This window comes from Siphateles boraxobius, unplaced genomic scaffold (assembly GCF_051911475.1).
Source record: "Siphateles boraxobius isolate OS27281-9 unplaced genomic scaffold, OSU_SipBor_1 63, whole genome shotgun sequence".
NCBI lineage: Eukaryota > Metazoa > Chordata > Actinopteri > Cypriniformes > Leuciscidae > Siphateles > Siphateles boraxobius.
The window spans coordinates 2,337,501-2,352,714 of NW_027509190.1; positions in this window are offsets into that span (position 1 = coordinate 2,337,501).

Consider the following 15,214-nt stretch of genomic DNA (forward strand, 5'->3'; position numbering starts at 1 on the left):
CTCCGTTGCCAACCAACACTAGCAGAGCTAGCTTCTCTCTACCCCATGCCTTGTCAACAAAATTATTCTAGTCGTGATTTCTAGTGTTTAATCCTAGGTACGAGAGACAGATGTGTTGAAAACGTCAATGAGTACATGAAGCGTCTGACATCAAATGTTTTATTTAGCTACAAGTCCAACGCATACTAGAATCCTTGATGTTCAGCTCAGGGGAAAAGATGTAACGTTAGTTCACTGCACAGGATGGGAATGGAATCCTATTCCTCCTTCCCAAATGCCCCCTCGCCCAAAGAGTGAACTGCCGGTACGCTGTTAACCTTAACAGTCTGAGAAGAGGATATAAGTTAGCCTAGCCTAGCCCAGTTGCCAATTCGTAAAATACACTGTTACATACCAGCTACTTATGGGGCGCTCCAGCGTCTCAGCTCGGACATCCCTTAGAGATAGCATAGCCTCCTCCAACATGTCTCTCTCACCGCACAGCATCCGAAATGAACGGTGCATGGTGATGCATTTTCGCCGATCAATAAATGTTCCAGGTTGACCTCTCTGCAACAGTTCGACTCCGGTGCAGTGTCCATGCTCCGGCAGTGCCCGCGCCCACACACTTCCCCCAAACGATCCTGTACTGTATGTGGAGCCTGAAACTGGTTCAGATTTTTAGTTACTCTTGCTTTCATATTATAGTTTGAATTCATTTTCTACAATATTTATTTCATAATTTAATTAAAAATTAAAAGGTTTTTAATTAAAAATTAATAACAACCTGATAAAAAAAATTGGACCAGGCACAGGGTCAGAGTGTTTGCAAAAACAGGTATTTCATTTTACTTTAAAGGATCATTCAAACAAAATGTTAGTGCAACTCTGTTAAGGAATGCTAAATTATACTCACTGTATTTTTACTTCAGGTGACTATGAAACTGCAAAGAAGTGGTCCAAAAGAGCAGCTGTGCAGTCTTCTGTGGAGAGCTCTGGTGACGTTCCCAAGAGAAAAAAACGACCAGTGTGTCTCAGCAGCTCTGATGGAGGTATGAACCTGAGCATGTGAAATAAGTTTACAAGTAAACAATTAAAGTAATTCTAAAATCATTTTTATTCATTTTTTTAAAAGATACTTCTTCAGTACCTCACCCCAAAAAGAAGAGCCGGGTGAACTGTACATCAACTGGTAGGCCTTTCTTAGTTTTAATTATTTTACTTTACCACTTGTGCACAATTTCATATTAAAAAGTGCTTGGGGGTTTTCAGAATACCAAAATTTCATTAGTTGATTGATACCAATACCAGTACATTTCATCGTTTTTCGTTTGTTCCTATTTTTTAGTAATTACCTTCTAATTTACAGTGGAACCTCAGCTGCCATTTCCCCGAGCATTTAAACCCAACAAACAAACCACACTAACACCAGCAAGACCTGAAGATTATACCATTCTTGATGCATCATTAAGACCAGTGCCTCCTAGAGACATCCAGAAGAATGGTAAATGCAAAACATAATTTGAAACTTAGTTTTTACCTTTATTTGAATGAATCAATCTTGATTCTCCCAGATCAACTCCTGAGTTACTCACTCAGAGAATCATCAGCATTGAGAGTGAGATGAAGGCGATGAGGAGCTCAACAGCAGCCCTGTATGAACTGTGCTCGTGCCCTGGGTGATGGGACTAGTCAGCGAGTGGAGGAGATGAGCCTTGATGTGTGTGCCACTATGGAGGAACTCCTCTCTCTCTCGAAAGAAAAAATGAAGAGGAGACATTTCGGAATAGTGTGGTATGTTAATAGTGAACTATCCGTGAAATGCCAAAAAAGTGTTAGAATTAAGTTAAATAACAAAAGTTATTACCATTTTGAAAATGTATTCCATCTTGTAGACACACCATTTAAGTCTTGTTGGAGGTCCAAACCCTGGGGAAAACACCCGTAGGGTGATGCGGGCACTGGCCTCCTACAGTGTCTGGAAGGAGTTTAGTCTGAAGGGGAAGAAAGGGAAGAGCAAGTCCTATATGTTAGTGACACAAAAAACCTGTATTACCAGTACTTTTTTAACCATTGCTGCATAGTTAAGGAATTTCATTTTACAGAGGCAGTGATGATGTCCAATCCTAGAATCCAGCAAGCAACAGTGGAGGACATTGTGGCAGACACACTTAAGCTCCAGCAAGCTGTCAGAATGTAAGCTCCTTTGGTGCAGTTTTCTGTAAAATAGTTATTATATTCTAATTACATAATTAAAAAAAAAGGGAGATTACATGTTTGTCAGGAACCAATCAGACACCACATCCTTCACAACACAACGATCACTCTCACCAGAATTCTAATCACCTGCACCTGTTCACAATCAATAGCCTCTGAATAAAAACACTCACCACAGCTTCATTCACCGTCAAGCCTCCAACAGGAACAGACCATTTCCCGCTGTCTACCAAAGTCTATCTCCTCGTCATCGCCGACCAAGTAACGTATACTCACCTGTGTATTACTGACCTCTGCATTGCTGTTCCACTGTCTTCAGACATCCTACCCGAGTCCTGGTTTCCTGCATTTCCTGTCTGGATCCCTGTTCCCTAGAATCCTGTATTTTCCTGAGTCCCTGTGTTCACGCCGAGTTGTCTCATCCACGACGACACCTGAAAGAGAAAAGACAAGTATGAATGATCTGTGACCGCTTGACATCCAATTAACCTGAAGAGGACCTGCTCACCTGTTATCTGCCCCGCACGTAGAGACCCTCACCGCATCTGCACCTGAACTCTGAGAATACTCACCTATGCACTTGTGTCACGTTCAATAAAGCTGTGTTTGGATTCACTTACCTCTGTCTCCTTGCCTGTATCCTGACAGAAGGCTTGACCAACTACCGCTATGGATCCAACACAACCGCCAATCGATGCGGCGAGTTCGTGTCCTCAGCCCACCGCCACTTCCGCGAACCCCACTTCCACGCTAGTATGCATTGCTAGCCCCGCTTCCCGACCAGCGCCCTTCTCTGGCCGGGCGGAGGATTGCAATGGCTTCATATTGCAGTGTTCGCTCATCTTTGACCAGCAACCTCATCAATTCCCCACAGATCGTTCGCGAATCTCTTTCATCATCCAGCAGTATCTGGAACAGCATTGAGATGGGCTGAATCGCTGTGGGCACAGGAGACTGAGGTTATCAGGTCACTACAAAATTTCATAAATCATTTCAAGGAAGTTTTCGGCCAACCAGTCAGTGATTCCACCATCAGTGATAAGTTAATTCAACTCCGTCAAGGAAAAAGACCCGTTTCAGAGTACTCCATTGAATTCCGGACTCTGGCTTCAGTGAGCGGTTGGAACGAAAAGGCTCTCTTGGCTGTTTAACGCGGCGGACTAAATCCTGCACTTCGTCTCCAAATGGCGATCTATGATGATAACCTGGGACTAGAGAAATTCATACAGCAAACTCTCCGTGTTCATCAACGATCTCAGAGCTGCTATCGAGATGCTCGACTTTCTCATGTCACATCCCCTCATGTCCTCGCAAACCATGAGTCTGAAAAACCCCCTGAGGAAATGCAAGTCGATGCTCATCGACTCACCCAAGCTGAACGCTCTCGTCGCAGAGAAATGAAGTTATGTCTGTACTGTGGTGGTAAAGGTCATTTTCGATTTCCATGTCCCATTCGGCCACCTCAGATGACGGTAAGCTCCGTTCTGGATCACCACGATGTATCGACCCCGCTCACTATCTCTGTAACCTTGAAAATCCTAAATTCCCATGTATCTCCAACAGCCATCGTCGATTCCGGATCAGCGGGGAACTTCATATCAGGACGGCTCAGCGAGAAACTTAACCTCAGGAAGGTCGACATTCCCAAGCCATATTCCATCCATGGAGTGACCGGCGAACCCATTAACAAGGGGTATGTGACATCTCAAATAACACCCATCCAGTTGTCTATTGAAAAGCTTCACCATGAAATGTTCGAACCTTTCATTCTACAAAATAGCCAAACAGACATCATCCTCGGCCGTCCATGGCTATCCGTCACCAACCTACCATTAATTGGCAGTCCGGCAAGATAATCAGTTGGGGATGTCATTGCTCGCTTAAGAAAAGCGCACACTCTGCTCCCCCAGCCACGGAACCTAAGAAAGTGCTCACTGTGAGTTCCACCTCCATCGAGAGTCCCACGGAGAATCTGTCCACAAATATTCCCTCTTGTTATTCCTCGTTCTCTGACATATTTAACCCTGTTACTGCCTCCAACTTGCCACCCCATAGACCATGGGATTGCGCCATTGATCTGGTCCCCGATGCATCGATTCCTAAGGGAAAAATCTACTCACTCTCCATTCCTGAGCAAGAATCTATGCGGAAATACATCGAGGAAGCGTTACAACAGGGTTACATTCGTCCCTCTACATCCCCTGCGGCCGCTAGTTTCTTTTTTGTTGCCAAAAAGGATGGAGGGTTAAAGGTCTATGTTCAGTAAGATTCTTTTTGTTTTTGAAATATGATTAAAATACAGTCAAAAACAGTAATTGTGGGAAATAATATTGCAATTTAGGATCGCCGCTTATTTGAATCTGTTTTCAAAAGTATTTACAGTTTTTTTCAATCGCTAACAAGCGCTTACCCATACTTCAGATACTTTTTCCTAAACTCTTAACACAGACTCACACCAACAAAACACAATTGGCCAAATGGATAATTTTCTTCTCAAGAACACATTTTGTTACAGATTTTTATGATTGTTTACACACTAAAATAAAAATTTCCACACAATTTGCAAAATTCTACTCCAATGAGCAAAACCCCTCCGCAGATTTGCACAACATTACACACAATGTCTGCCTTACCCTTATAGCAAAACATTACACACGGTGATTTGTAAAACTCTACACACATTTTCACACCTTAGACACAGATAAGGATTGTGAGGTTACTTCCTTGTCATTACAAAGCCCCGGATTGGCATTGACCACACTAATGAATGAATTGGATATGCACATCCATCAGGCGTGGAAGCACACATGTGCTAATTTGAAAACGCATCACTCAGGAGTGCTATAAAAGGCAGCAGGTGAGTTCACCTGTCTTCAACAAAAATGGAAGGAGCTAGAAGAAGAAGAAGAAGAAGAAGAAGAGTGAGAATAAGAGGGGGGGCTCAAAGAGGAGATGAAGGAGGTAGAGGAAGAGGAGAAGGAGGTAGAGGAAGAGGAGAATGAGGTAGATGAAGAGGAGAAGGAGGTAGAGGAAGAGGAGAAGGAGGTAGAGGAAGAGGAGAAGGAGGTAGAGGAAGAGGTGAAGGAGGTAGATGAAGAGGAGAAGGAGGTAGAGGAAGAGGAGAAGGAGGTAGATGAAGAGGAGAAGGAGGTAGAGGAAGAGGAGAAGGAGGTAGAGGAAGAGGAGAAGGAGGTAGAGGAAGAGGTGAAGGAGGTAGATGAAGAGGAGAAGGAGGTAGAGGAAGAGGAGAAGGAGGTAGAGGAAGAGGTGAAGGAGGTAGAGGGACCATGGACTGACACCGATGGAAGCTGGACAAAGAGTTCAACCAAATCTCTGGTTGATACTGTAACTGAATAGTTACAGTATTCTTGTTGCTTTTACAGCAGTTTTTCTTCAGAGTCAAACTGTATGTACTTCATGCAGTAATTTTAATTTGTCTACAGATTTTATTTTTTTCATTGATTTCATTGTTGGTTGATTACTGTAACTGATTATGGTAAGAAATACTGTAAATAAATACTTGAAATATGAGTCTGCAGAAATCAGTGTTGTGCAGTGCTTGGTAAGTTTATAGTAGGCCTATTTGTGTACATTCTCCCTATATATCAAACTAATCATGAAGAATGTTGTTTGTTTGTCACAATTTTTTTTCATCTAAATTATCCCTTACATAACAATGTCTGGCCAAAAATCTAGCACATGCTATTTCCTAAAAATAGTATTTTTACAAATGTGTTTTTTATTTATCACAGCAGTGTGAAACTGGTTACAATAGTGTCTGATCATTAAGGACTGTGTTGGTTACATGAAAACTAATAGCATTTTCACAAATATGTGTATATCTTTTGACTGAAGTGTGTATGTTTTGACAGAAGTGTGTCATTTTCCAAACAATCTAGGAATTATGCCAATTGAGTGTGGTGTTTGGATAATTGTGATTACATTTTGAAAAAAAGAACCCGGTTTTCAAAATTGCGTATAAACAATTGAAAAAAACTGTAAATATATACTAACTCTTCATTTCAAAATAGAACACATCTTTCTCTGCACACACTAACTTTACCAAAACACTGGAAATCTGACTCAGAATGAAATTATTCTGTCAAAGAATAACACTTGTTTTCACTTCACAAGGTACATGCAGTCAATCAAAGTACACCAGGTTTCAAAATACTGGCTATTGTATTACAAAAACTTCATAGACTTTTGTGTTTCAGTTTTACAGGTATTTGCATACAAAACATGCAATCCACCATTTTTACACTACATTTATTGGTTGGGAACTGTATGTCCACATGTACAGTATTCCAGTAAAAAGCAAATCAGTTTTTTTTCCCTTTACTGTTTACCAGCCTCTCTTAGTGAAAGACCGTGGTTGATTACATGGTCAATGATAGTGGCACGAATTTCATCACTGACTACTGTTCTTGCAGCCCTTGGAGTGCCACCACCACACATTCTTACACCTCTACCTTGCCCTCTCCTTAGGCCTGCTCTTCTCCCTGGCCCTGCTCCTCTCACTGCACCTCTCACTGCACATCTCACTGCACATCTCACTGCACATCTCACTGCATCTCTGACTGCACCTCTCACTGCACATCTCACTGCATCTCTGACTGCACCTCTCACTGCACATCTCAGTGCATCTCTCACTGCACCTCTCACTGCATCTCTCACTGCACCTCTCACTGCATCTGTCACTGCACATCTCACTGCACCTCGCACTGCACCTCTCACTGCACCTCTCACTGCACCTCTCACTGCATCTCTCACTGCACATCTCACTGCACATCTCACTGCATCTCTGACTGCATCTCTCACTGCACATCTCACTGCACCTCTCACTGCATCTCTCACTGCACATCTCACTGCACATCTCACTGCATCTCTGACTGCACCTCTCACTGCACATCTCCCTGCACATCTCACTGCACCTCTCACTGCACATCTCACTGCACATCTCACTGCACATCTCACTGCACATCTCACTGCACATCTCACTGCACATCTCACTGCACATCTCACTGCATCTCTCACTGCACCTCTCACTGCACCTCTCACTGGGCCTGCTCTTCTCCCTGGGCCCCTTGCTCTTACTCTTCCTCGTCCAGACATTACAGTGTTTGTCTTTTTCTGTTTCCAAAAACATATCTCCTCAAATTCCTCCTTTTACTGTATAAGTGTCAATGTAACAGAAAAAAATAACCCCTGCCACTGAGTCTAAGCCAGACTGCAATCAGCTATGGTTGGCCCAATTTACCCAACATAAATCAGGTGTGTGTCAATTATTCAATTGTTTGTTTATTATCAGCTGAGATATATTGTTTTTGAACTGATATCATTGAAGAAGCCGAGGTTTTTATACTGTATCTAAGGTTTGGAATATTGTTTTTGCTATTGTGGGGTGGTGTGTGTTAACATTTGTAAATACTACAAAAACAATCCATAATTTTGTTGGGAGGTATAGCTTGTCTGTTACGAAAATGTAAGCATTGTGGAAATGTGTTCACTGACTGCATATTGTGTGAAAACTGTATAGTATTGCTTTTAATTCATTATGATAAGATTTCCTGCATACAAAATATATTTCTAAAAAGTGCACAGATGTGGAATGTGTCTTAGAATGCAATGTGGATTATGCCAGTACTTACAGAGACAGTGGTGCTTGGTGTAGGGGCACTGGACACTGCTGCGCTGGGTTGGTCAACAGCCTGAGATGGTCTCCTAGCCACACTCAGATTTGGCTTTGCAGCAGCAATGTGGGACCCACCAAATCTTGGCTTGGTAAACTAAAAAAGGGCAAAACAATTTCAATGAAAAGACAAATTGAATTGTAACAGCACATTGGCCAAAAATATAATAAAATGTAAAATGAGAAAATATCTATTGATTAGAGTTGAGCCGGATACTTGGCTGAAACGAGTATCCGGTACGGATAAAGCACTTTTGCCGAGTACGAGTATAATACGAGTAATACGAGTCAATATCTGTGCTCGGATTGAATAAAAATCCTCATTGGGTAGCTGACTGTGTCTGCGTTCTGTGATAGACTAGTCACAACGCCCCTCCCCTACACGCATACAGATTTGATTTATTGTGCTGCTGTGTCCCGCTCTGCTCACTCACACACAGAACACTCTCTCCCTCTGTCTCTCCCTCAGTCACTCAGGTTCGCGGGTCTTTTTTCCGTTAACGTTTAGGGTTTCTTCAGCTTCAGGTTTGTTTTTTACTTCGGTTTGTAGTACACTTACTTATTAACCAGTAGAGTTCTGGTAAACGTGGGGTTTGTTCAGACGTGGTGCTTGGTAGAATGCGACTCGCGTTGTGTCTCTGCCAGTCGGAGTTTTTTTTTTTTTTTTTTACCGTTTGTTTTACTTCATGCACTGAGTGTCTGACACTTTTTGCTGGATTTCATTAAAAAAATAAAGGAAGTAGTGGTATAAAACTATATTACAAATGAATTAGCTAGCAACACACACACACACTCTCTCTCTCTCTCTCTGCCGGTCATCTGAGTTTTTTTTTTAAACCGTCTGCTGGCTCTAACCAGTTTTTTTTTACTTCACGCACTGAGTGACACTTTCTTGCTGTATTTTATAAATAAAATAAAGGTAGTTGTGTTATAAATAATATTACAAATTAAGCTGCTACACTCACAAAAACACAAACACCCCCCCCCCCCTCTCATGATCAGTGATACAGAATAATGAGTAAATAGTTTTCTAATCAGCAATAAATAACAATTTCTCAACAACCCATATCAATTGCATGCTTAAAATACCATACCGGTTAAAGCCCCGCCCATTTCAAGACAACCTGACCCACTTCCGGGTTAAATCCCGCCCACTTCCGGGTTAGGCCCCGCCCAGTCCGAGTACAGATACAGATAATTCATATGGTTAACAGATACAGATACAGATACAGATAATGCTGTACTCGCTCATCCCTACTATTGATCCTATCATTCATTATATAACTAAAGGACCTGCTTTCTTTCTTTAACTTATTTTTTTGTCTGTGTATTACCACACTCTACTACTTATACAGATTGAAATAAGCACAGTTAGAATAGAAAAATGTTTGGGAAGGTATTGCTAGAATGTGAGTATATAGTAATTTAACAAGTACCTTTTAAAAATGACTTAAAATCAAAAATAGTTTGCACATACCCAGATAGCAATGAGTCGGCGGACCACCGTCGGTTCTCCGGCGGCAGTAGAAGCGTCAGAATGGCGACATCGCAAACACGTTGGACGGCGCACCGCCGGCGGCAGCCGCTTTTTAAAAGCGGCAGCCGCCTTCATACCGCCTTCGTTAAGCGGCCGGCCCGCGGGCCAACCGCCGTTCCGCCGCCTTTATATTGAAGGCCGTCCTTCCGCGGCCCGCCGGAGGCAAACGCTATTTTCGAGCGCTCTGCCGCCGCTTATTCTGGCTATATATATTTTTATTTATTTATAGCATGCAGTTTAGCAAGAATAATGATTGCTCAAACCAGACAAATTTACAATTGGCATTTTTATTCTACATTTCAAAGTACAGTAACTGTCATTTAAACAAGATATTTCAGATCACTGAAACATAACAGAAAAATAAATAAATCAATATACTAACATGCAGGTTTCCAATTCAATTTTGGTTAAACAGCCTTACAAGCAAATTACAACACTTACAATAAGTGTTCATATAAAAAGGACAGCTCTAGGGTAAAAAATTACCAGTAAACATTATGACAAGTAAAGAGGATATTTGATACCAAATAATGTGCAAGATACCAAATAAATAAAAGTATAACTACATTTACAAGCCATTTCTAACAATATGATAAGTGGTAGTAATTTATAGTAAAGCTCTGGAGTAGAATAGGCCGTTATAACGGCAATGCTGACCTGTGGCACAAGGATTTACAAGCTTTATTTGAAAAAGAAAAAAAGAAAGTAATTTCCACAGTGAGTGAGTGTAGTCTGACACTTCTGACTTCTTTAGGGGTCTTGATTCTACTGACTGCAAGATAAAGAAAGGATTCCAGTTGTCAGTGATTCTGGGGTGTCAGTAGTCAGTCTAGTTTTAAGTGGTCGGCTGTGGGTCCCTCTCAGCTGTGCGGCGCCTTTTTCTGCCTTCACGGTCAGATGCTCCTTTCAGGTAACGCGTAACGTTAACCTGGACCGCCTCATCAGTGCATCCTGGGTTGCCGGGTCCTTCCGGATGGCTAATATAGAAAATACAGATCTGTCATTTAATTTGAATTGCATGAGGACAATAGGACATACACATCTACTTAAATCTAAAAAAAATATCCAACTTACTTTGAACAATGGTCTTCAGGAACATGTCTCTAAAACATGCTTTATCCCCTACACCAAGCTGAAAATCCAAAAAAGTGTTACAAATTACATTTCTCTGAAGCTTCTCATAAATAAATAAAAAATGTGATTGCAGTATACAATCTTAAATTTTACTTTATATCTAGGTCTACTACATGTACAGGTAGCCCCAGTGGGAATTAAACCGACAACCACAGGTGCTGTTTGCAAGTTGTGCCTAATTGCTCAGTGCAAGCAAACGTCTTCAACATTGTTTGTTGAACTTGTTTCACCTGCTCTTGAAGTAAGATTTTACAATTCGTATTTTTATATGTAATATTGTAGTGTTTATTATAAATGATTTATCTGTGCACTTCATTATTCTTTTAAAATTCATGTAGCCTTATAATCTTTAATCAAATACGTTACCCTTCCCTCCCCCCTCGAAACGACTTCTCTTCTCTTCCGGTCATGTGCTATGGTGCGAGGGCGTGGCAACTCCCCTCAAACCGTGCTATGAGCAGAGATGGAGAAGAGGAGCGCTAGAGTAAAACCCTGCCCTCCGTTCAATATACCGTTTCACTTTTAAATACGTCACAACACTGGAGAAAAGTCGTTTGTAACTTCCGGTTCATGCCGACATCAAATAGAAGCAATAGTTTCCAAGACAAAAAAACTTCACAAATAACATCACTTACTTGTACTCAAACTCTTGGCTCTGTGAAGTGGAGTCTGGATTACTGGGGAGAAACCTGGTTGCGAGAAAGAGGAAACAGAAATTTGAAAATCTAACAAATGGTATAGTTTAGTGGCAGGATCACAAATCCAGCATCACAGCAATAGATTTTACATACCAGTTCAGCATTTTTCTGGTTTTCTGGAATCGATGCATCTTTCTAGAGTTTTTTTTTTTCTTGAGACTTCCAAGATTCTAGAGTAGGGAATAATGAATGAAAGAGTCAGTTATCCACAATAAACAGAAAATAAATTACACAGATGAAATACAGGAAAATCAAATACACAAGTCAGACCCATTTACCTGCTCCCTTCATGAACTTAAAATGATGTTTCTCCCAGGTGCTGTGTGGAGGTGTGCAGAGGATGGCTAAATTGTTGCCTTCGTCTTTTTGCTGAGGTTAAATGGGGGCCAATGGCACATGCTCTCGCTGAGCCACTCTTGCGGAACCACTGCAAATGGCAGATCCTCCTCGTTGATAAACTGAACAATGTGAACCATCTAAAATAGAAGAACATTTTGCATAAAGTATACTTTTTGATTAATTTCCAGGCAAAATCAATAACATTAAAATGCTCACCCCTTCAAAAAAACGAGTCATTTTCACAAGTGGATCAACAGAAAACCATGTTCAGACAAACACAATCATATACATATACACACACATATATACATATAAACACATATATACACATTATATATATATATACATACATACACACACACACATATATATATATAAACACATATATACACATTATATATATATATATATATATATATATATATATATATACACACATACATATACATATATATATACATACATATACATACATATACATATATACACACACATATATATATATATATATATATATATATATATATATATATATATATATATATATATATATATATATATAACACCAAAAGTTAAACTTTCTAGATGTAAAGCATTCTTTCTAGATGTAAAGCATTGGCGATTTACTGTAGCTAGATACATTTCAACATGTCGAACATGCTTGAATTCAGTGAGTAAAAAAGGCGAAGCAGCATGTGTTAGCTAACACTGTAAGTTAAACTAGACTAGCAGCATGGTTGTCGAATCAAACAAAACATCATTATGTTTAGTTAGAAAACAACACAAGTTATACTGATCAGTCTTTCTTGTCGTAAAGATTTTGCTAACGTTACCATTCCCACGTGGGCGGGAGAATTGTCCTTCAGGATTTGGTTACGTAAGTTAGTTAATTATTCGACTGACCAATACTATCTTAAACCACATACTCTAGTACTCACACTGGCATAAACATACGTAAATATAGTTAAAAGAAGAAAAGAAAAAACTAACGCCAGGAAGAAACTAAGTAACGTTAGCCTAACTAACGTTAGCTATGTGATGTCAGAAACATGACGGAAACTTTGTAAACAAGGCTAACTTACTAGCTTGACTAGTAAGGCAAGAACATATTTGAAAAAGATTAACTAAAAATGTAAAAAATGAACATAATATTGCGTTACAGAAAAAGGAAAAATGTACTTACTTTAAAGATCGTAGTCAATGACTAGATAGGATATCCTCTCCAAATACTGAAATCGTGTGACGAGTGGCCACTGTTGTGTTGGTAAATCTGCTTCTGTTTTTTAGGTACTGCCCCTCTCGGCCGGTGAAGGTACTTCTCTGTTTGTGCTTTAATACTTTCTTAAACATTTGTACAGATTGCAAAACTCGCAATTGCAAATTAATCCCTTATACCTGTAAAAGGTCAAATAAATAAAAAAATCGAGCTTGTAAAAAAATGAAAGACATAAACGAAATTTCCTGGGGTGACAGAGAGACAAAATATTTCTAAATATTTCACTTTATCTTTCAGGTCAAAACAGGGATTTTCATGTTTATTATAAATATTACCATGGTTGCAAATTAATAAAAAAAATCTAAAGCATACCCAAGCTTTTGGCCAAGTTGCAGATGTCTTTCACTGTTCACTGATTTCAGGCATTGGTGAAAAGTCTAACTTCATCCATTTATTCTGCTAAATTGTTCATACCATGAATGAAATATTTATTTTAAAACCTAATCAGAAAGATATTTATTGCCAAGTAAGTTTTACAAAAGGAATTCTTTTTGGACTATTTGTGCATCTCAATTGTGCATAAATCAAAGAAATGTAAAGAATTGTCACCTTAAGTGACTAAAATAATTCTATATATTTTACATAGGCATATCACTGAATCGCTTCAGAGTTTCAACGTAATTTAAATGTATTTTCCTAAACCTTATCATGGAATCAGACTGAGTCAAATCTGTTATAAACCCTAATGACTTTGGAGCAACAACAACAACATAATTTGATATAATTCACATAATAATTATAATCGCTTTAAATGTGAAAGTTAAAATGCTGTCAGTTCCACTCATGCCAATGACATGGCTGGTCGATTTCAAAGCGGCTTGCCGCCAGCCGGCCGCGGTTCATTTAGACGGCGGCAACCGCCAGAGAGAATGAAGTCGGCGGTCCGGCGGCTGTTCGCCGGCGGCATCTCGCAAGAAATGGGAGTGACGTATTCGGCGGCAAACGTTTCATCTCCGCCAGCGGGACGCACCTATAGCCGACAGTTTTGGGGCCGGCGGCAAAAAGAAGCCGTGCCGATATTTTTTGCTATCTGGGTAGTTTGTAAGAGAAAGCGTTTATTAACAGTAATGAAGGTTACACTTGAAATGGCAACAAAGCAGATTCATGATGACTTAATTAATAATACGTGTATAATTAATTGTGCATAAAAAATCAAGAGAGTTGGAAAAATCAAGAGAGATGCCATGAAGGACGCGAGTGTCCTTTAACCCATAATGGCAAAGCCCAATTAGAGAGGAAGAGGAGAATGCAAGAGCAGAGCCCAGAGAAGAAAGAGAGATCACATAGGTTACATTGTTCTTTCACCATTTTACTTGATCTAAACCAACCTGAGACAGTGAAACTGACCAATAAGCAGACTACAGCTGCCCCTGTACAAGGTGTGACAGCTGGCAGGTAGGTGTAAAAACATACCAGCCATTTCCACTGAACTTAAACCTTTATACTAAACGCATATTAAAACTGCAATTATATAAAAAAAAATGTTATTACCTTTGACAAACTTGGTATAATTTTAGAAGTAGGCTGGGGTGGGAGCTGACGCTGACTCTGCGCCATGACCTCCTGTGCTGGTCCAGTAGCGGCAGACTGTTGTTCAACAACCCTTGGTGCTTGTCCAATAGAGGCTGTGGCCTGCTTAAGACAACCACAAAAATACATAGGCTACAATAATTGTTGAACGAGAAGAATTTGTTCAGTAAATTATATATATATAAAAAAAATACAAGTTACATCTTTACATTGTTACCTTTTGAGTGTGAAAACCACATATGCACTTTGGGACCGCTCCGAGCAAGGTTGTCTGGCCGCGAGACTGCATCGGACATCTTTCAATCTGTAAACATTATCACACATATAATATAGAATACATGCAAGTATGAATGGCACATTAATTTATTGTAGTGTGTCATTTATTTTTATTCATGTTCTTTGAAGGGGAGATACAAACTGTAAAATTAGAGATAAAGAGTGAGTAAAGTTTGTATCCTCCTTTAAAAGAACAAGAGAGGAACATTTCACACCTTCAAAAAAACATCCATTCACTCAACATCCCCACCCCCACTGCCTCAAATCTCTGAATCTCCCAGTGCAAAAAAACGTTTTTTTTTACATAAATAAACATAAATCTCAAATACCTGCAACATTATCTACATACATATCTATAAATAATGATGACATAGAATTAAATTATTAGGATTACAATTATTACATCATGCAAAGGTGACAAAAGCACACTCACCCTTTGGTACACGTCATGCCACTTTTTCTGTCGAGGAGCTGGCCTGTTACCCTCATTTGATGGCCAAACTCCTGTGCTTGCAAACTTTTTTAGCCTTGCAATC